This window comes from Sapajus apella, unplaced genomic scaffold (genome assembly GCF_009761245.1).
Source record: "Sapajus apella isolate SASKATOON/1434 unplaced genomic scaffold, GSC_monkey_1.0 scaffold28, whole genome shotgun sequence".
Classification (NCBI taxonomy): Eukaryota; Metazoa; Chordata; class Mammalia; order Primates; family Cebidae; genus Sapajus; species Sapajus apella.
The window spans coordinates 8,289,020-8,310,280 of NW_022436968.1; the positions used below are offsets into that span (position 1 = coordinate 8,289,020).

Sequence of the window (21,261 nt, forward strand, 5' to 3'; positions counted from 1 at the left end):
GAAAGACTTTTAGACTGTGAAATTAAGACTTGGTGACAATGGCTGGGAGGTTAATAAAGCCAGGTATATCAATGCCTGGTTCCTAATACCAGGAAGGAGAGATACGGTGATGAAACCAATTACCTTAGGAAGTTCTACTGAATGTAGTCAGCTTGTTCACACCAGGTATTTATATCCAGCTGAATAGAAGACTATTCCCAGGCTAGGTGGATAAGGGTGAGCAGGAACTAATAGCCAGATGGGTTAGGGAAAGATTTTCAGACCAGAAAATAAAGACTTCCTGAGTGAGAATGGCCAGGAGGTAAATAAAGCCATATAGATAAACACCAGGTTCCTTATACTAGCAATGGAAGACACAGTGATAAGCCAATGAGGTTAGAAACTTCTCCTGACCACAGTCAGGATGTCAAAGCCAGATGTTTAGATACAGCTGAGTAGAAGACTATTCCCAGGCTGGGAAATCAATGAGAAAAACATCTAGTAGGATTAAGCGCAATTTTCCAAGCCAGCCAAAGGAGGACCCAAGGGTAATATTAGACAGGCAAGACAGGTTGGGGACAGCAATGAGAAAGCTGAAAGCCAGCAGAATAAAACTAGGTGGTAAACGGCAGGTAAGTATGAGGCCAGCAGATGACATCTTGCTGGCTGAAGTCAAGCACATGAAGAGGGCAGGTGAGTATGGCCCTAATTTAAATGACATCAGGTGAAGAAGGCCTACTGGGTAAGGTCAGGTATATACAGCAACCAGGAATGCCACCAGGTGAAAACCAGGAAAGGAAAGCCAAAGGCTGGGACAGAGAAGAATGACACCAGGTTAAGGCCAAGAGGGCTGTCACAGTTCAGGAAGACTAGAAGCTTGAGACTAATTGTGAAGGCCAACTGGGTAACCTGGTGAGGTAGGAACAGCTGGGTGGTAAAGGATGACTCATTAAAGGCACAGGGTGACATCAGGTGGATATGCTAGGCACATGGGGCCCGAGATTCATGCTGCACAAGTAAGGCCGGGGGTTTTTTAGAAAGATGAGTAAATCTCAGGTGGTAAAACTGTGAGGTTAAGACCAGATCAAAAAGCCAAGTGATTGAAAACTCTGGGTGACTTAGCCCAGTAAGTTAACACTTTCCTGAATAGAGCTAGGTAGGTAACTCCACCTGGGTAAAGCCAAGAGGTTAATGCTAGGCAGACTTGGTCAGGAGATTAAGGCCATGTGAGTTAGAATGAAATGTAAGCTATGTCAGTCATCCAGGTTGGGAAGGTCATGAGGTTAAGGCGAGGTTGGTAATGCAAGGCATCTAATAATGGGTATGGGGCTGGGCAAAGGCTGTGGCTGGGGATGGGGCAGGGGCTGAAGCTGTAGCTACAGAGGGGGCTGGGGCTGGGGTTTTGGCTGGGGATACAGCATGGAGTTGGGGGTAGAGCAAGGGAGAAAAGGCAGGGTCGGATAAAACCAAGGGAAAAACCCTAGGGAGGTAAAGCCAGGTGCTTAAGGCCAAGTTAGATTAAATAATAATAGTAATAAACAAACATAGGACAGTTTCTGAACCCGAGGGTAGAGGCCATATGGGTCACTAGTAAGGCTAGTTGGGAAATCTAGCTGGCTAATCCAGGTTGTTCAGGCCATGAGGTTAAGGCCCATAGGGTTACATCTGGTGGGAAAGGCTAATGGGGTCTGGCCAGGGACGTAAAATGAGGTGGAGGAGGCCAGGAAGCAAGGGCAGGAGAGCAATGGCAGGAGCGTCGTAAGGCAGGTGGGTCAATCTTAGCGGGTAAAATCATCTAAGTCTTTTTTTTTTATCTTTTTATTTTTATTTTACTTTAGGTATTTCTCCCCATGTTATTCCTCCCATCCTCCCCACCTCCCACTGTCCCTCCCCAGTCCCCACCAACTGCCCCCAGTGGGTGATGCTCCTCTCCCTGAGTCCACGTGTTCTCATTGTTCAACACCCTCCTATGGGTGAGAACATGCGGTGTTTGGTTTTCTGTTCTTGCGTCAGTTTGCTGAAAATGATGGTTTCCAGATTCATCCAAGTCCCTACAAAGGACACGAATTCATCATTTTTATGGCTGTGTAGTATTCGATGGTGTATATGGTGCCACATTTTCTTTGTCCAGTTTATTATTGATGGGCATTTGGGTTGGTTTCAGGTCTTCGCTGTTGTACACAGGGCTGCAAAAATCATCTAAGTCTTGATGGGAGATTGAGGCTAGCAAATTATAATGGCAGGAACTTATGGCCAGTCAGGTACGGCCAGGACCTTCAGGAACAGTAATGAAGACTGGATGAGAAGAGCCATGAGGTGAATAAGACCACATGGATAATTTGAAGTTTGTCAGGCCATGAGGATACAATAAGGTGGCGAACACTCAGATGACTGAGGTCGGCCCGGTTGTTAAAACCAGATGCCTAGAGCCACCTCCCTGATAAACGATTTCAGTAACCCAAAAGTGTGATCAATAGGGAAGACACGAAGGAGGATTAGGGGCAAGCCACCAAGCCAGACAAATGAAGATCAAAGGCAAATACTAGATGGGTTAGACAATGTAGGGAAGTAGGGGAGATGAAGCCCAACAGGATAAAACTACGTGGCAAACAGCAGAAAAGTATGAAGCCAACAGATAGTCTTGCTAGCTAAGGCCAAACATGTGAAGAGGGCAGGTGAGCATGGCCCTAAGTTTAATGAAGGCATGTGAAGAAAGCCTACCGGGTAAGGTCAAGTAAATACAGCCACCGGGAAGGCCACCAGGTGAGGACCAGGACAGGAAACCCAAAGGCATGAACACAGCAGAATGACACCAAGTTAAGACCAGAAGGGCTACGACATTTGAGGAAGACTAGAAGCTTGAATGTAATTGTGAAGACCAACTGGAAGGCTGAGAAAGTATGATCAGCTGGGGGATTTGGGATGGTAAGGATTTTTCATTAATGGCACATGAGTAAAATCAGGTGGGTAAGCAAGGTACATGAGGCCAGGAGATTCCTACTGGACAATTAAGGCCAGGGCAGGTGGGTAAATCTAGGCAAAACCGAGAGGATAACACCAGGTTTAAACAAAAAAAGCCAAGTGATTGAAAGCTCTGGGTGGTTTAAGACAGTAAGTTAAGGTCTTCCTAAATAGAGCTAGGGTTTTAACTCCATCTGAATAATGCCAAGAATTAATACTGAACAGACTAGGTCAGGAGTTAAGGCTATGTGAGTTAGAATGAAAGTTTGAGGACAGGTGGGAAGGCCAGGTTTGTAAGCTTTGCTGGTCATCAAGGTTGAAAAGGTAATGAGGTTAAAGCCATCTTGGAAATGCAAGATGTCTAAATATTAGGCTGGAGCTGTGGCTGGGTCTTCCGCTGGGGCTGGGGTTATTGCTGTGGTGGGGCTCAGGCTGGCACTAGGGCTTGGACTAAGTTGGTCCTGGGCTGAGGATCAAATGGGCTGGGGCTGGGGTGTGGAATTGGGGGTAAAGTGAGTGAAAAAGGGTATGGGGATGACTAAACAGGATAAAACCAGGAAGGTAAACCCAGATCTTTAAGTCCTGTTACATTAAAAAATACCACTACTAATAATAAAACAGGAGAGATTGGTAAATTGAGGTTCTGCCACATGTGGATCACATATGATCGCTCAGACACATCAGGAAATCTAGCTACCTAACCCAGGTTGTTAAGGCCATGAGATTAAGGTCCATAGGGTTAGGTCAGGTGGAGAAATCTAACGGTGTCAGGCCAGGGCCATAAGATGACATGGACAAGGCCAGGGAGCAAGGGCAAGGGAGAAATGGCAGGAGCTTCACAAGGCAGGTGGGTCAATCTTAGCAGGTAAATATCAGTTGGTTCTTCATGGGAGATTGAAGGCAGCAAATTACAGGCAGGTGTGTAAGAGCACATGGACAACAGCGAAAAGTTAATGCCAGCCAGGTATGGCCAGGACTTTTAGGCAAAGTCATGAAGACTGGACAAGAAGGGCTATACCATGAGGATACCATAATGTGATGAATGCAATCAAATTACTAAGATCGGTTAAGTTCGGCCAGGTTATTAAAACCAGGAGCCTAGAGCCAGCTCAATGGAAAAACTATTTCAGTAACCCCAGGCTGTGGCATCAATAGGGAAACACCAGGTAGGATGAAGGGCAATACACCAACCCAGTCAAGGGAAGACTGGAGGGAAATGCTAGGTGGGGTGTGTAAGACAGGGCAGGGAAGGTGAAGAGGTGAAGTCCAGCTGGATGAAACTAATTAATGAACAGCAGATAAGTATGAGACCAGCAGATGACAACTTGGAGGCTAAGGCCAAGCATGTGAAGAGAGCAGGTGAGTATGGCCCTAACTTAAATGAAGTCAGGGGAACAAGGCCTACTGGGTAAAGTCAGGTAAATACAGCCACCAGTAGCGCCACAAGGTAAAGGCAAGCAGAGGAAATCCAGCAGCTAGGACACATCAGAATGACACCAGGTTAAGGCCAGAAGGGGTATGACACTTAGGAAGAATAGAAGCCTCAGACTGATTGTGAAGAACCAGTAGGTAGGCTGGGGAGACACAATCAGCTGGGCGATTCGGGCTGGTAAGGCTGGGTCATTAATGGCACATGGGTAAGGTCAGCTGGGTATGGAAGGTGCCAGAGGCCAGGAGATTCATAATGGATGACCAAGGCCAAAGCAGGTTGGTAAATCTAACTTGGCAAAACCTTGAAGTTAAGACCAGGTCAAAAAGCCAAGTGACTGAAAACTCTGGTTGGCTTAGGCCAGTAAGTTAAGGCCTTCCTGAACAAAGCTAGATGGCTAACTTCCTGGGTAATGCCAACACATTAATAATAAACAGACTGGATCAGATTAAGGCCACGTGAGTTGGAATGAAAGGCTGAGGACAGGTGGGAAGACCAGGTTGGTAAACTATCTTGGTCATCCAGGTTGTAAAGATCACAAGGTTAAGGCCAGCTCAGTAATCCAAGATGTCTAATTATGGGGCAGGGGCAGGGGCAACAGCTTGGCCTGGGGCTGGGATTAGGACTAGGCTAGAGCTGGGATGGGGCTCAGGCTCGAGCCAGGGTTTGGGCTAAGCTGTGGCTGGGTTGGCCTCCAGCTGGGGCTAGGGTTGGGGTTGGGGCCAAGCTAAAGCTGGACAGAGTCTGGAGCTGGGGCTGGAGCTGGGGCTGGGGCTGGGGCTGGGGCTGGGGCTGGGGCTGGGGCTGGGGCTGGGGTTTGAGCTGGAGCTTGGACTAGGGCATGGAATTGAAGGTGGAGCAGGGGAAAAAGGGCAAGGGGATGATAAAACAAGGGGAGAAAACCTAGGGAGGCAAATCAAGGTCATTAAGACTTGTTAGATTAAAAAATAATAAAAACAAATAGAACAGTTTCTTAAACCAAGTGTTGAGGCCATGTGGGTCATGTATGATCAGTTAGACTAGTCCAGAAAACCAGCCAGCTAATCCAGGTTGTTAAGGCTATGAGATTAAGGCCCGTAGGGTTAGGTCAGGTGGGAAAGGCTAATGGGGCCTAGACACAGCCATAACATGAGGTGGACAAGGCCAGGGAGTAAGGTAAGGGGAGCAATGGCAGGAAGCTCATAAGGCAGGTGGGGTCGCTCTTAGTGGGTAAAATCAACTGAGTCTTGACAGGAGATTTAGGCAAGCTAATTACAAGCAGGTGAGTAAGAACATGTGGACAATGCCAGGAAGTTGTGACCAATGGGGTACGGCCAGGATTTTTCGGCAAACTCATGAAGAATCAAAGAGAAGGGCCAGATGGTGACTAAGGTGAATAAGGCCAAATGGGTAAATTGAAGTTTGTAATACCATGAGTATACAGTAAGGGTATGAAGGCAATAATATTACTAAAGGCCCCTGAATTCGACCAGGTTGTTAAAACCAAGTGCCTAGAGTCACATCAATGAAAAACTATTTTAGTAACACCAGGCTGTGAAATCAACTGGGAAAACACCCAGTAGGGTTAAGAGCAATTCACCAAGCCAGTCAAATGAAGGCCGGAGGCAAATACTGTGTGGGTAAGACACAGGGAAGGTGAGGAGATGAATACCTGCTGTATAAAACTAGGAGGTAAACAGCAGATAAGTATGAGGCCAGCAGATGACATCTTGCTGGCTAAGGCCAAGCAAGATGTGAAGAGGGCAGGTGAGTATGGCCCTAAGTTTAAGTTTAAGGAGGTCAAATGAAGAAGGCCTCCTATATGAGGTCAGCTAAATACAGTCAATGGGAGGGCCACCAGGTGGAGACCAGGAAAGGAGAGCCAAAGACTCAGACACAGCAGAATGACACCAGGTTGAGGCCAGTAGGGCTGGGACACTTGAGGAAGACTAACGCTTTAGGCTAGTTGTGAAGGCCAACTGGGTAAGCTGGAGAGGTGTGATCACAGCTGGGTGATTCTGATTGGTAAGGAGGGGTCACTGATGGCACACGAGTAAGGTAAGGTTGGTGTGCTAGGTGCATGAGGCCTAGAGATTCATACTGTACCCAGTAGGATTAAGGGCAGGTTGCCAAGTCACTCAAATGAAGACTGGAGGCAAATACTAGGTGGGTAAGTCAGTTCAGGGAAGGCGAGGAGGTGAACACTGGCTGAATAAAACTAGGTGGTAAGGCCAGGGAAGGTAAGTAAATCTAAGTTGACGAAAGTGTGAGGTTGAGACCAGGTCAAAAAGCCAAGTTACTGAAAACTCTGAGTGGCTTAGATCAGTAAGTAAAGGCCTTCCTTAATAGAGCTAGGTGGCTAACTCCACCTGGGTAATGCCAAGATGTTAATACTAGGTCAAGGGGTTAAGGCCATATGAGTTGGAATAAAGGTTGAGGACAGGCAGGAAGGCCAGGTTGGTAAACTATGTTTGTCATCCAGGTTGAAAAGGTCATGAGATTAAGGCCAGCTCAGTAATGCAATATATCTAATTATGTGGCTGGGGCTGGGGCTAGGGCTGGGCTTGGGACAGGCTGGGACTTGGCCTGAGGCCAAGGCTTTGGTTAGGCTAGGGCTTGGCTGGGGCTTCGCTGGGACTTGGGCTAGGGATTGGTCTGGGGTATGAAGTTTGGTGTAGAGGGAGGGGAAAAGTAGAGAGGTATGATAAACCCCAGGGGAGAAAACCTAGGGAGGTAAATCCAGGACATTTAAGGCTTGTTAGATTAAAAAGTAATAAAGAAAAGGTGGGACACTTTTGTAAACTCAGGATGGGGACACTGTGGGTCACCTATGATCAGAAAGACAAGTTGGGAAATCTAGCAGACTAATGCAGGTTATTAAGGTTCACATGCAGCACCCTGTTTGAGGGAGTGATGTGCGCCAGGAGTAAGGAAAACTTCCTGGATGCCCTCTTCCAGTAGGAGGATGACGGGTACTAATCCTACTGCTCCAACGGAATGCTGCTCCAGTGCGAGAACCATTATTTCACCCTACCTTACTGCTCCAACTACTGCTCCGGAGGCACGCTGCTCCTCTGTGACAACCACAATTTCACCAGACGCTACTGCTCCATCTAATGTTCAAGGGGCACACTGCTCCTTTGTCACAACCAAAATTTCACCAGATGGTACTGCTCCAACTACTGCTCTGGGGGCACAGTGCTAATCTGTAACAACCACAATTTCCCCAGATGCTACTGCTCCATCTGCTGCTCCGAGGGCACGCTGTTTCTCTGGGACAAGCACAATTTATCCAGATGCTACTGCTCCATCTACTGCTCCGGGGGCATGCTGCTCCTCTGTGACAACACAATTTCCCCAGATGCTAAAGCTCCAGCTGCTGTTCCAGGGCACGCTGCTCCTCTGTGAAAACCACAATTTATCCAGATGTTACTGCTCCATCTACTGCTCCTGGGACACGCTACTCCTCTGATACAACCAGTTTATCCAGATGATACAGCTCCATCTACTGCTCCAGGGGCACACTGTTCTTCTGTGAAAACCACAATATCCCCAGATGCTACTGCCCCATCTACTCCTGGGGCATGCTGTTTCTCCACGACACCCACAAATTATCCAGATGCTACTGCTCCATCTGCTGCTCCGGGGGCACGCTGCTCCTCTGTGACAACCACAATATCTCCAGATGCTACTGCTCCATCAACAGCGCTAGGTGCACACTGCTTCTCTGTGACAACCCCAGATGCTACTACTCCATCTGCTGCTCTGGGGGCACGCTGCTCCTCAGTGACCAGCAAAATTTTCCCAGATGCTACTCTTCTACCTACTGCTCTGGGGCATGGTGCTCCTCTGTGACAACCACAATATCTCCAGATGGTACTGCTCCATCTACTGCTCCAAGACACGCTGCTCCTCTGCTACAACCACAATATCCACAAATGCAGCTGCTCCATCTACTGCTCCAGGGCTCGCTGCTCCACTGGGACAACCATAATATTTCCAGATGGTTGTGCTCCATCAGCAGCTCCAGGTGCACACTGCTTCTCTGTGACAACCACAATATCCCCACATAATACTTCTCCAGATGCTGTTCCAGGGGCATGCTGCTTCTCTGTGACAACCACAATTTATGCAGATACTACTACTCCATCTGCTGCCCCGGGAACATGCTGCTTCTCTGTGACAGCCACAATTTCCCCAGATGCTACAGCTCCATCTGCTGCTCCAGCAGCATGCTGCTCCTCTGTGAAAACCACAATATCCCCAGATGCTACAGCTCCATCTGCTGCTCCTCTGTTCCGCTACAATTTCCCCAGATGGGATAGCTCCATCTGCGGCTCCTCTGTGACAAACAAAATTTCCCCAGATGCTACCCCTCCATCTCCTGCTCTGAGGGCAGGCTACTCCTCTGTGACAACCACAATTTCCCCAAATGCTACTGCTCCAGCTGCTGCTCCGGGGGCAGGCTGCACTTCTGTGACAACCACAATTTCCTGAAATGCAAATGCTCCAGCTGCTGCTCCAGGGGTGTGCTGCTCTTCTGTGACAACCACAATATCTCCAGATGCTACTGCTCCATCTACATCTCCAGGTGCACACTGCTTCTCTGTGAAAACCACAATTTCCCCAGATGCTACTGCTCCATCTGCTGCTCCGGGGGCATGCTGCCCCTCTGTGACAACCACAATTTGCCCAGATGCTAAAGCTCCAGATGCTGCTCCAGGGCACGCTGCTCCTCTGTGAAAACCACAATTTATCCAGATGTTACTGCTCCATCTACTGCTCCAGGGGCACGCTGTTCTTCTGTGAACACCACAATATCCCCAGGTGCTGCTGCTCCATCTACTCCTGGGGCACGCTCTTTCTCCATGACAACCACAAATTATCAGATGCTACTGCTCCATCTGCTGCTCCAGGGGCACACTGCTCCTCTGTGACCACCACAATGTCTCCAGATGTTACTGCTCCATCAACAGCTCTAGGTGCACACTGCTTCTCTGTGACAACCACAATATCCCCACATGATACTTCTCCATATGCTGTTCCAGGGGCATGCTGCTTCTCTGTGACAACCACAATTTATCCAGATACTACTGCTCCATCTGGTGCTCCGGGGACACGCTTCTTCTCTGTGACAGCCACAATTTCCCCAGATGCTACAGCTCCATCTGCTGCTCCAGTGGTATGCTGCTCCTCTGTTACAACCACAATATCCGCAAATGCAACTTTCCATCTACTGCTCCGGGGCTGGCTGCTCCACTGGGACAACCATAATATTTCCAAATGGTAATGCTCCATCAGCAGCTCCAGGTGCATACTGCTTCTTTGTGACAGCCACAATTTCCCCAGATGCTACAGCTCCATCTGCTGCTCCTCTGTACCACTACAATTTCCCCAGATGGGATAGCTCCATCTGCGGCTCCTCTGTGACAAACAAAATTTCCCCAGATGCTACCCCTCCATCTCCTGCTCCGGGGGCAGGCTGCTCCTCCGTGACCACCACAATATTTCCAGATGCTACTGCTCCATCTCCTGCTCAGTGGGCACGCTGCTCCTCTGTGCCAACCTCAATTTCCCCAAATGCTACTGCTCCATCTGCTGCTCCAGGGACATGCTGCTCCTCTGTGACAACCACAATTTATCCAGATGCTATGGCTCCATCTACTTCTCTGGGGCAGGCTGCTCCTCTGTGACAGCCACAATTTTCCCAGATGCTACAGCTCCATCTTCTGCTCCAGTGGTATGCTGCTCCTCCGTGAAAACCACAATATCCCCAGATGCTACTGCTCCATCTACTCCTGGGGAACCCTGTTTCTCTGTAACAACCACAAATTATCCAGATGCTACTGCTCCATCTGTTGCTGCAGGGGCATGCTGCTCCTCTGTGACCACCACAATTTCCCCAGACGCTATAGCTCCATCTGCTGCTCCAGGACATGCTGCTTCTCTGTTACAACCACAATATCTGCAAACGCAACTGCTGCATCTACTGCTCCGGGGCTGGCTGCTCCACTGGGACAACCATAATATTTTCAGATGGTAATGCTCCATCAGCAGCTCCAGGTGCACACTACTTCTCTGTGACAACCACAATATCCCCACATGATACTTCTCTATCTGCTGCTCCAAGGGCATGTTGCTTCTCTTTGAAAACCACACTTTATCCAGATACTACTGCTCCATCTGGTGCTCCTGGGGCACGCTGCTTCTCTGTGACAGCCACAATTTCCCCAGATGCTACAGCTCCATCTGCTGCTCCTCTGTTCCGCTACAATTTCCCCAGATGGGATAGCTCCATCTGCAGCTCCTCTGTGACAAACAAAATTTCCCCAGATGCTACCCATCCATCTCCTGCTCCGGGGGCAGGCTGCTCCTCTGTGACCACCACAATTTCCCCAGATGCTACTGCTCCATATCCTGCTCAGTGGGCACGCTGCTCCTCTGTGCCAACCTCAATTTCCCCAAATGCTACTGCTCCATCTGCTGCTCCAGGGACATGCTGCTCCTCTGTGACAACCACAATTTATCCAGATGCTACTGCTCCATCTACTTCTCTGGGGCAGGCTGCTCCTCTGTGACAGCCACAATTTTCCCAGATGCAACTGCTAAATCTATTGCTTCGGAGGCAAGCTGCTTCTCTGTGACAAAGGAAATTTCCCCAGATGCTACTGCTCCTGGGCTACTGCTCCTCTGTAACAACCACAATTTCCCCAGCTGCTACTACTCCATCTACTTTTCCTGGGGCATGCTGCTCCTCTGTGACCATCAGAATTTCCCCAGATGCTACTGCTCCATCTGCTGCTCCAGGGGCATTCTGCTCCTCTGTGACAACCACAATTTCCCCAGTTGCTACTACTCCACACCTACTTTTCCCGGGGCACGCTGCTCCTCTGTGACAACCACAATTTTACCAGATACTACTGCTCCATCAACAAATCCAGGTGCACACTGCTTCTCTGTGAAAACGACGATTTCCCCAGATGATACTGCTCCATCTTCTGCTCCAGGGGCACACTGTTTATCTGTGACAACCACAATTTATCCAGATCCTACTGCTCCATCTACTGCTCCAGGAGCAAGTTTCTCCGCTGTAACAACCACAATTTACCAAGACGTTACTACTCCATCTGCTGCTCCGGGGGCACTCTGCTCCTCTGTGACAACCACAATTTCCCCAGATGCTAAAGCTCCGGCTGTTGCTCCAGGGACACGCTGCTTTTCTGTGAAAACCACAATTTATCAGGATGATACAGCTCCATGTACTCCTCCGGTGGCACACTACTCTTCTGTGACCACCACAATTTCCCCAGATGATACTCTCATCTGATCCTCCGGGGACATACTGCTCCTCTTTGACAACCACAATTTCACCAGATGTTACTGCTCCATCTACTACTCCAGGCACACACTGTTCTTCTGTGAAAATCACAATTTCCACAGATGCTACTATTCTATCTTCTGCTCCTGGGGCATGTTGCTCCTCTGTGACAACAACGATTTATCCAGATGCTAGCATTCCATTTGCTTCTCCAGGGGTACACTGCTCCTCTGTGACCACCACAGTTTCCCCAAATGCTACCACTCCATCTGCTTCTCCAGAGGCAAGCTGCTTCTCTGTGAGAAACAAAATTTCCCCAGATGCTACCCGCTGCATCTACTGCTCCAGGGTTTCACTGCTCCTCTGTGACAACCACAATATCTCCAGATGATACTGCTCCATCAACAGCTCCAGGGGCACTCTGCTTCTCTGTGAAAACAACAATTTCACCAGTTGTTACTGCTACATCTACTCCTCCAGGGGCATGCTGTTCTTTTGAGAAAACCACAATTTCCCCAGATGCTAACTGCTCCATCTACTGCTCCAGGGGCAGGCTGCTCCTCTGTGACAACCACAATTTCTCCAGATGCTACTGTTCCTTCTACTGCTATGGAGGAACGTTACTCCTCTATGACAACCACAATTTTACCAGATGCTATTGCTCCATCTAATGCTCCAGGGGCACGCTGCTCCTCTGTTACACCCACAATTTCCCCAGATGCTACTGCTCCACGGGCATGCTGCTCCTCCGTGACAATGACAGTTTCACCAGCTGCTACTGCTCCATCTGCTGCTCTGGAGGGACAACCCCAATAGCACTTGGTGCTACTACTCAATGAAAAACTATTTCAGTTACACCAGGCTCTGAAATTAATAGGTAAAACACCCAGTTGGATGAAGAACAAGTGGTCAAGCCAGTCATATGAAGACTGGAGGCAAATACTAGGTGAGTAAGGCAGTACAGGGAAGGTGATGCGGTGAACACTGGCTAGTAAAACCAGGTGGTAAACACCAGGTATATCTGAGGCCAGCAGATTTCGTCTTTCTGGCTAAGGCTAAGCATGAAGAGAGAGCAGGTGAGTATGGCCCTAAGTTTAATAAGGTCACGTGAAGATGGCCTACTGGATAAAGTCAGGTAAATACAGCCACTGGAAGGTCCACCAGATGAAGACTAGGAAAGAAAAGTCAAAAGCAGGAACAGAATAGAATGGTACCAGGTTTAGGCCAGTAGGTCTGTGATGCTTGAGGAATACCAGAATTTTGAGACTAATTGTGAAGGTGACTGGGTTACCTGGGGAGGTAGGATCAGTTGGGAGTTTCAGGTTCATAAGAACGGGTCATTTACAGCACACGGGTACAGTCAGTTGAGTGTGCTAGGTGCATTAGGCCAGGAGATTCATACTGGATGAGTAAGGCCAGGGCAGGTGGATAAATCTAAGTTGGCAATACCGTGAGGTTAACACGGGGTCAAAAATCAAGTGATTGACACCTCTGGGTGGCTTAGGCCAGTAAGTTAAGGCCTTCCTGAATAGAGCTAGGTAGCTAACTCCACCTGGATAAAAACTAGGCAGACTAGCTCAGGAGATTAAGGTCATGTTAGAATGAAAGATTGAGGACCGGTGGGCAGGCCAGATTGGTAATCTATGTTGATCATCGAGGTTGGGAAGGTCATGAGCATAAGGCCAGGTGGGTAAGGCAAGATGTTGAATTATGGGGCTGGGGCTGATACAGAGGCTGTGGCTGGAGCTGTGGCAGACACTAAAGCTGGGGCTGGGGCTGGGGCTGTCAGGGGCTGGGCTGGGGCACAACCTAGGGCTGGGTTTTGGCTGGGGATTTGGCAAGGACTTAGGCTGAAGATCAGACTGGGGTATGGACTACGGGGTAGAGCGAAGAACAAAGGGCAGGAGGATGATAAAACCAAGGGAGAAAAGCTAGGGAGGTAAAACCAGGTCTTTAAGGCCTGTTAGATTAAAAAATAATAATAATAAATGAAACACGATAGTTTTATAAACCAAGTATGGGGGCCAAGTGGGTCACAAATGAATGTAAGATTAGTAGACATCTAGCTGACTAATCCCGTTGTTAAGGCCATGAGGTTAAGACCCATAGGGATAGGTCAGGTAGGAAAGGCTAATGGGGTCTGGCCAGGGCCATAAGATAAGGTGGACCAGGGCAGGGAGCAAGGGCAGTGCAGCAATGGCAGGAGCTTCATAAGGCGGGTAAGTTGATCTTAGTGGGTAAAATCATCTGGGTGTAGATGGGATACTGAGGCCAGCAAATTACAAACCAATGAGTAAGAGCAATTGGAAAATGGCGGGAAGTTATGGACAGATGTGTACAGAGTCAGGAATTTTAGGCAAAGTCATAAAGACTGGATGAGAAGGGCCAGGAGGTGAATGAGGCCTAAAATTATTAGGGATAATTTCAAATTGGTCATACCATGAGGATACCATACCCTAAGGTGATGAAGGCAATCTGTTTCTTGAGATCATCTGAGAGTTCAGCCAGGTTATTAAAACTAGGTGCCTAGAGCCAGCTCAATGAAAAACAATTTCAGTAACCCCTAACTGTGAAATCAATATGGCAAACCCCCCGTAGGATTAAGGGTAAGTGGCTAAGCCAGTCAAATGAAGACCAGGGACACATCCTAGGTGGGTAATACAGTGAAGGGAATGTGAGGAAGCAAAGGCCTGATGGATAAAACGAGGTGGTAAACAGCAGATATGAATGAGCCCAAGGAGATGACGTCTTGCTGGCTAAGGCCAAGCATGTGAAGAAGGAGGGTGAGTATGGCCCTAAATTTGATTAGTTCAGGTGAAGAAGACCTGCTGGGTAAGGTCAGATAAATACAGCCACCAAGAAGGCCACCAGGCGAAGACCACGAAAGGAAAGCCAAAGGCCAGGACAGAGCAGAATGACACCAGGTTAAGGCCAGTAGGGCTGTGACACTTGAGGAAACCACAAGCTTGAGACTAGTTGTGAAGGCCAACTGGGTAAGCTGGGGAGGTACAATCAACTGGGCAGTTCGTGTTGGTAAGGATGGCCATTGAGGCACACGCAGAAGATCAGGTGAGTGTGCTAGGTGCATGAAGCCAGGAGATTCATACTGGACAAGTAAGGCCAGGGCAGGTGGGTAAATCTAAGTTGGCAAAACCGTGAGGTTTTAGACTGGGTGAAAAACCTAGTGACAGAAAACTCTGTGTGGCTTAGAACAGTAAATTAAGGCCTTACTGAATAGAGCTAGGTGGCTAATTCCACCTGGGAAATGCCAAGAGTTTAATACTGAACAGACTATGTCAGGAGGTTAACGCCATGGGAGTTAGAATGGGGAGTTAGAATGAAGGGTTGGTGACAGGTGGGAAGGCCAGGCCTTCTAAGCAGTGTTGGTCATCCAGGTTGGAAGAGTCATGAGGTTAATGTTACCTTGCTAATACAAAATGTCTAATTATGGGGCTGAGGCCTGGGCTGGAGCTAGAGCCATGCTAGGGCTGGTGCTGTGGCTCGGGCTAGAGCTGGGGATTAGGCTGAGGCATGGAGTTGGAGGTAGAGCAAGGGGAAAAGAGGAGGGAGATGATAAAACCAGGAGATAAAAAACCTAGGGAGGTAAATCTAGATATTTAAAGCCTATTAGATTAATTAATAATAATAAACGAGACAGTTTCAATAAACGAGGGTGGCAGCCACGTGGGTCATGTGTGATCAGTAACACTAGTCAGGAAATCTAGCTGGCTGATCTAGGTTCTCAAGGCCATCAGGTTAAGGCCCATAGGGTTAGGTCTGGTGGGAAAGGCTAACGGGGTCTGGCCAGGGCCATAACATGAGGTGGACAAGGCCAGGGAGCAAGCGCAAGGGAGCAATGACAAGAGCTTCATAAAGGGGGTGGGTCTTTCTTAGCAGGTAAAATCAGCTGGTTCTAGATGGGAGACTGAGGCTAGCAAATTACAAAACAGGTGACTCTGAATATGTGGACAATGGCAGGAAGTTACGGCCAGTCGGGTATAACCAAGACTTTCAGGCAAAGTCATGAAGATTGGATGAGAAGGGCCAGGAAGTGACTAAGGCAAGATGGATAATTTCAACTTTGTCATACCATAAGGATACAATAAGGTGATGAAGGCAAACACAATACTAACTTTGGCTGAGTTCAGCCAGGTTGTTAAAACCAGGTGCCTGGAGCCAGCTCAATGAAAAACTATTTCAATAACCCTCGGCTGTGAAAACAATGGAGAAACACCAAGTAAGATGAAGGGCAAGTCACCAAACCAGTCAAATGAAGACCGGAGGCAAATATTAGGTGAGTAAGACAGTGGAGAGAAGGCGAAGAGGTGAAGACCAAGTAAATAAAACTAGGTTGTAAACATCAGATAACTATTAGGCCAGCAGATTACGTCTTGCTTGCTTAGGCCAAGCAGGTCAAGATGGCAGGTGTTTATGGCCCTAATTTTAATGAGGTCAGGTGAAGAAGGCCTACTTGGTAAGGTCTGATAAATACAGCCAGCAGGAGGGCAACCAGGTAAGACCAAGAACGCCAAAGGCCAGGACAGAGCACAATGACACCAGGTTAAGGCCAGTAGGGCTGTGACACTTGAGGAAGACTAGAAGCTTAAGACTAATTTTGAAGGTCAACTGGATAAGCTGGGGAGGTATGATCAGCTGGGCAATTCAGGTTGCTAAGGATGGGTCACAAAGGGCACAAGGGTAAGGTCAGGTGGGTGTGCTAGGTGTACGAGTCCAGGAGATTCCTGCTGGACAAATAAGGCCAGGGCAGGTGGGTAAATCTAAGTCAACAGTACCTTGAGGTTAAGACCAGGTCAAAAAGCCAAGTGACTGAAAACTTGGGTGGCTTAGGCCAGTAAGTTAAGGACTTCCTGAATAGAACTAGGTGGCTAAATTTACCTGGGTAATGCCAAGACATTAATACTAAACAGACCAGGTCAGGAGGTTAGGACCATGTGAGTTAGAATGAAAGTTTTAGACAGGTGGGAAGGCCAGGCTGATAAGCTGTGTTGGTCATCCAGGTTGAAAAGATCATGAGGTTAAGGCCAGCTCAGTAATGCAAGATGTCTAATTCTGAAGCTGGGACTATGGCTGGGGCTTGGGCTGTGCCTGGGGCTGAAACTGGGGCTGGCTTGAAGTTTAGAGCTAGGTAAGTTTAAAGCTTACCCTAGGCCAGAAGGGTAAGGCCATGTGAGTAACAATAGAATATCAAGGCCAGGTAGGAAGACCAGGGAGATAAGCTAAATTGGTAATCCTGGATGGTAAGGCCATGAGGTTCAGCCAGGTAAGTAAATCCAGATGTGTAATGCAAGGTGTCTACGACGAGGGAGGGGATATCTAAGGAATAAGTAAAGGGCGCAAGTCTAGGGGAGTAAACCTAGGTAGGTAAATCCAGGGGGTTAAGTCCTGGTAGATACAACTAGAAGGTTAAGAACAGTTGTATAAACCAAGTATGATGGCCATGTGGGTCATGTGTGCTCAGTAGGATTAGCCAGGTGTGGGGGTGCATGTCTGTGCTTAATTTCATCATTAACCTTTAACATAGGTATGTATGTATAGAAAAAAAGGCAGTATATCTTGTGGCCAGTTTTAGCTGTGGTTTCAGGCATCCTCTGGGGTATCTCGGAGGATCAGAGGGGACTACTGTACAGTGTGAGGAGATCAGCTCCTCATCTTCAGCTTCTTCTATTCCTCATGGGGATGTTCCCTGTCTCTCAACATTGGTCTGTATGAGTATCTGTGAAGCTCTCAGTGTAGCACATGTAAGGCCACTATTTCAAGTTAGCATTCCTGTTGCATTATCACCATCATGGTCTCCTGGAGTCACTGGGACTAACTTACCTGTATGTTGGACAAACAGTAGCTGTCAAAGGATGGCTGCCTTCTCACCCACTCAGTGTCAAGGCCACGCCAGCCCCCAGTCCACTGCAGATCATTGTTCCCCATGACAACCCCATTTCATAACTCCATAAGAGGGACATTTTGCTACTGACTTCTTTATTCACAGTGACAACTTATGAATTACACAGGGTCAGGGACTGCAGGTGGGAGGCAGTGGCGTTCTTTGCCTTCGGTAGGAAATTGGCTTTACACATTGGTGGAGAGGGTGAAGCAAGCTTGCTCCTCATCCCCATGGCAGCAGAACCTATAGAAGATACCTCAGAAATGGGATCTGTTCACTGCCCAGTGCTGAGTCCTGCCTCAATGGAACTTCAGCAAGTTGGGCCCCATCACAGAGGGACAATACCAGAGGATGCAGCACGCCCACACACAGAACCGTGCAGTGACTACAGCAATGCCTGCTGTTGTACTCAGCTTTATAAATCCCACTATGTTGTTGCCTACAGAAATCAGTTTCTAATAGAGTCGGTCCTCTGCATCCTAGGATACAAACAACCTTTGGAAAAATAAACACAATAAAAATAACAAAACAAAAAAAATGTTTAGTCAATCATACAACCACAAATACAGACTTGAAAAAGTTATTTGTTACCTGCCTGAAACGCGCCATTCACAGGAGTCTTTCTTCCTTACATTTTTGTAGCACCCATGCTGTCACCTACAAGAAATTGATAATGAGCCATCAAAATACAAATTGTTATATTTTTTAAATGTGTTGCTGAAATTGCTATTATTTTAAAAATAAGTGTTCTAGACTTACTTTCCTGTGAAGAATTTATACTCAGATTGCAAACCTACCAGGAAGTCAAGCTGCCAAAAAAATAAAATAAATGTGTAAACTGATGGCAAATGTACTCAGCTACAATAATCCTTAATTTTTCTTAGAAAAACCATGCTCAACCATTTGTGTTTGCAGTTACTGGAAATAAAAGTTAACTATTCTCTTCTATATTTTATTAAACTATACCATTAGTAGCAGCAATAACAGTAAAACACGAGTTCCAAAAAAAATCACTGCTAGAAAAAGACAAGGCAATTAAAAATGAGAACTAAAAATTTGTGGATTATTTTTTTCTTTTTTTGAGATGGAGTTTCACTCGTTTCCCAGACTGGAGTGCAATGGTGTGACCTCAGCTCACTGCCTCAGCCTCCCAAGTGGCTGGGATTACAGGCACCTGCCAGAACACCCTGCTAATTTTGGGGGCGGGGTTTCTGTATTTTTAGTAGAGACAGCATTTTGCTATATTGGCCAGCCTGGTCTCAAACTTCCGACCTCAGATGATCTGCCCACCTCAGCCTCCCAAGTGCTGGAATTACAGATATGAGCCACCGCATCCAGATAAGAACTACAAATTTGAATATGATAACTTTGCTTCATTTAGCAAATCTTTCTAGTGCTCACTGAGTGCCAGACTTTACAAATGCCACTGATTTAAGTTCAGTGGCAGCCCTGGAAGAGGGTCCTATTACTGCCATCTTTTTCAAAACATCCGCAAGTGACCACAATTCTCATACCTCTTAAGTTGGACTCATTGAGCACACAACAGGTGCAAACTCCTAAGCAAGAAAGAGACTGTGCAGAAAGGAGATGCTGCCCCTCCTGCTGTTCCTCCTTCAGCTTCCCCTCTTAGCCACTCAACACCCTGACCACATGGCCCTCTGGTGACCACGACCATGTGCTCAGTCCAGGAGACTCTTCCTCTGGGGATCCATAGGACCCCAAGGAGGGCACTGATGAAAAGCAGGGTGAAGACAGTTCAGTCATCTGGAAGGTCCCTGTGTGGAAGGAATGTGGGGCCAGCACAAAGGTGGAGGAGCAGCCAGGCTGGGTACAAACCCTGAACTTCAGTGTGGCCTGTGAGAGCCTCCAACTTCCACCCACTCTTCCCAGCCTAACTCTTCTGGGACTTTCTAATTTATTACACACTTTACAGTATTCTTTATTGCCTATTATTTCCCATTGAAATATAAACTCTAAGGGCAAGAATTTTGCCAGGTAAGAAAAGTACTGAAGCGGCCGGGTATGGTGGCTCATGCCTATAATCCCGGCACTTTGGGAGGCTGAGGCAGGCGGATCACCTGAGGTCGGGAGTTTGAGACCAGCCTGACCAACATGGAGAAACCCCATCTCTACTAAAAATAGAAAAATTAGCCAGGCGTGGTGGTGAGCATCTGTAATCCCAGCTACTCGGGAGGCTGAGGCAGGAGAATCGCTTGAACCCAGGAGGTGGAGGTTGCGGTGAGCAGAGATCTCACCATTGCGCTCCAGTCTGGGCAACAAGATTGAAACTCTGTCTCAAAAAAAATTTTTTTAAGTGCTGAAGCAAGTGTCCTGCAGTCTAGACTGAACAAGCCAGGGAAGGGTCAGGGAGACGCAAGCAGAGGGTCAAAAAACTTCTTCTTAAAGGGCTTCCCCATAAATAATTCAGGCCTGAGGTTCCTTGGGTCCTCAACACAAGTTCTCAACTATGCCACTGTGGCAAAAAAGCAGTTAAAGATGATTGTAAACAGATTATCCGGTGAGTTCCAATAAAACGACCTTCCAATAAAAGAAAAACTACTGACAAGAACAGGTGGTGGGCAAGATCTGGCCCCCAGGCAGTGGCTTTTCAGCTGAAATGCAGGTGATGTTTCAGTGCAGAAGTAAGAAAACACTAAGATGGGGGCCAGATAACAGTATGAGGCCAGGAGCCATGTAATCTCAGCACTTTCAGGTGCCAAGGTGGAACCTGAGGCCAGTTCAAGACCAGCCTGGCCAATATGGTGAAACCCAGTCTCTACTAAATACACAAAAATTAGCTAGGCAAAGTGGTGGGTGCCTGTAATCCCAGCTACTTGGAAGGCTGAGGCAGAAGAATTGCTTGAACCCAGGATGAGGTTGCAGTGAGCCGATATCGTACCATTGCACTCCAGCCTGGGCGACAAGAGTAAGACTCCATCTCAGAAAAAAAAAAAAAAAAAAAAAAAAAACTATGGAAAAGGAGAGGTTTTAATAAGTATAATAATGATATAAAAATATGAAAATGAAGCCACAGAACCAGAACATTACAACCAATCTCATTTGTAGATATTTATTACCTGGCACACTGAAAACATCTACTAACCGGGAAGTGGAGACAAAGCCACACATGGACACGTTAGAAATCTGCATGTATTGCCCGGGTGCGGTGTCTCACGCCTGTAATCCTAACACTTTGGGAGTCCACAGCGGGTGGATCACGAGGTCTGGAGTTCGAGACCAGCCTGACCAACATGGTGAAACCCCCTCTCTACTAAAAACCCCGTCTCTACTAAAAAGTCATCTGGGCGTGGTGGCGCACACCTGTAATCCCAGCTACTCTGGAGGCTGGGCAGGAGAATTGCCTGAACCTGGGAGGCAGACGTTGCAGTGAGCCATGATCCTGTCGCTGCACTCCAGGCTGGGCGACAGAGTGAGACTTGGTATCAAAAAAAAAAAAAAAAAAAAAAATTTCCGTTTATACTGCCCACCCCCCCCCGAAAGACCTTCATAAGGTTAATGCCCACTCTTTCTTTCTTTTTTCTTTTTTTTTTTAAAGGTGGGGGGTCGTCTCGCTATGTTGCCCAGGCTGGAGTGCAGTGGCTATTCACAGGCGCGATCCCACTACTGATCAGCACGGGAGTTTTGACCTGCTCCGTTTCCAACCTGGGCCGGTTCACCCCTCCTTACGCAACCTGG

At 47.7% G+C, this 21,261-nt stretch overlaps 1 long non-coding RNA gene across 1 annotated transcript; it reads left to right on the forward strand.

Annotated features, from left to right (window-relative positions):
• The first annotated feature begins 841 nt into the window (after nucleotides 1-841).
• LOC116561053 lies at nucleotides 842-7,028 on the forward strand. Its single transcript, XR_004273268.1, has 3 exons — nucleotides 842-883; nucleotides 3,096-3,100; nucleotides 6,357-7,028. It is a non-coding gene; the product is annotated as an uncharacterized LOC116561053 (long non-coding RNA).
• Nucleotides 7,029-21,261: the final 14,233 nt, after the last annotated feature.